The following is a 2231-nucleotide window of genomic DNA, read 5'->3' as shown; positions in this document are numbered from 1 at the left end:
CCTGTATGTATGTATGTATGTATGTATGTATGTATGTATGCCAGGTGTGTGCATGCTGCCTACAGAGGCAGGATTCCCTGGAACTGGAGTTTTGGGTGGTTGTGAGACACCATGTTGCTACTGAGAATTGAACACCTGTCTTCCATGTAAGCAACAACTGCTCTAATCCACTGTGCCATCCACAAGCTCCAGTTTTTATATTCTGAAGTACTCTGATATCTTATGACTTCAGCACCTTTAAAGAGCAGTAGCTTTGCCAACATTTTATGTGTGTACTTGTAGGTCAACGTGTATGTATCTACTAATATTTAGACACCAAAGGACAACTGTGGGTATCATCTTTAGTCTCTATCATAGTATTTTTGAAACTATCTTACTATATTTTGTTTGTATAGTACAGGTAGGATGGTAAAAGAAATGTAAAGACAAAGCCAACATTAACCCTTTGATCTATAATTTTACCCTGACCACAAGATAATGATAATGCAATGGCAGCACTAAGGATTTAGGAGGAACCAAAATCAATATTTTATTTTACTTAAAATATGCTCCATACCCAATACTGTTTGGGTCACCTGAACCAGAAACTAGATAGTGCAGGGATCTAGTGTAAAACCATATAATTTGATCTTAAAAAACAAAACAAAACAAATTGTACTAATAAATAACTCCTAATGACATTCTGCTATAATCAGCAAAGATTGTTCCTGCCATAGATGGGAACAAATATACAGCCAGACATTAGATAGAGAAGTTGGGAAACTTAGTCCTAAACAAGATTTCTTCATCAAATTCTTCCCCTCATGGCTCAAGAAACCCTGAAGAAGAGAAAGCAGAACAAGCGTAAGCACCAAAGTGGATGGACATTTTAATCAACATTCTCAAAATTCATATGAATTCATAGACTGATGTAGGATGCACAGGGCCTACATGGGTCTACACCAGGTCCTCTGCATGTATGTCATGGCTTCCAGTTTAGTGTTTTTAGGGGATTCCTGAGTGTGGGAATTAATAGGTCTCTGATTAATTAATAGTTCTCTGATTAATTAATAGGTCTCTGATTATTGTGCCTTCTCTCAGGCTCTTTCCCGTTTGTTTGATTTTCTAGTTCAATTCCAATGTGTTAGTTTGTTTTATCTTATTATAGTTTATTTTGTTGTATTTTATTATGATTTATTAGAAACCATGTTCCTTTCTAATGAGAGACAGACAGGGAATAGATTGGGATTGGAAAAAAGGTGAGGAGGGACAGGCAGGAGTAGAGAAGGAAACCCATACTAGGATGTATGCTGTGAGAAAAGAATCTATTTTTCAGTAAAAGAAAAATAATGGCATTTTGTTTCTGTCTTATATCAAGAGAGTATACAGTCATCATGCCCCCACACTCTTGAGGGTGACTCAGTTTAGTTACTCCGACTTCTGAACTATACAGGGGACATCTGTCATTTAAATTTCCATCTGAACATTACTGTTTTATGTCCACTGAGTCAGTTCTTTCGGTACCTTTACTTAAATGATTGCTTTTGTTCCTGTCACACTGGAGTCATTCTCCAATTCAGTAGTGACTCTAATTTTGTGATGAGCAGATAAGAAGCTGGGTGTTCTGTGCACAGTGCAAGCATATGATGGCTACAGAAGCTGATCTTAGGGACTAGATGCTTCATTTTCTGTTGGTCTGGGGATTAGTTGACATTTCCTTTTCTCATATTTGTATTATTTTTTGAGAATTCTATACAATGCATTTGGGTGATTCAACTTCCTTACTACAGACATTAAATGCTAATGTTGAGTTTAGAGTGTGGTACAGGTCATGAAAGACCTCAGAATTGGCCTTGTAAAATTCAGAACAAGACAACTAAAGTTCTCATGCCTAAGGGAGAAATTGCACCAAAGGACAACTCTTTTTATTTGCAGCAACATTACCCCAGTGCTGTTTTCAGTCAAGCCCTTATCTTTTATTGTGATTATTATACCATAATCAAAAATTTTATGATGCAAAACTTCTAGAGTGTCTATTTTTCATTTTAAAATGAATGTGAGAGGAACTGTAGCATGGATTGAAATTGAACTTGTGCTATCCTAAGATTCTCAGAGAATGTTCTATTTGTAGCATCCTGTCTTATCCAGTTGCACTGTGACCGAATATCTTCACAAAGATACATAATTGTCTAAAGAGAACAATAACTTGATTCTCACCAGTATCACTTTCTGCAGATAGTGAATTTGCAGTT

Source organism: Mastomys coucha, unplaced genomic scaffold (assembly GCF_008632895.1).
Source record: "Mastomys coucha isolate ucsf_1 unplaced genomic scaffold, UCSF_Mcou_1 pScaffold15, whole genome shotgun sequence".
NCBI classification, from domain to species: Eukaryota; Metazoa; Chordata; class Mammalia; order Rodentia; family Muridae; genus Mastomys; species Mastomys coucha.
This window is presented reverse-complemented; position numbering follows the sequence as displayed.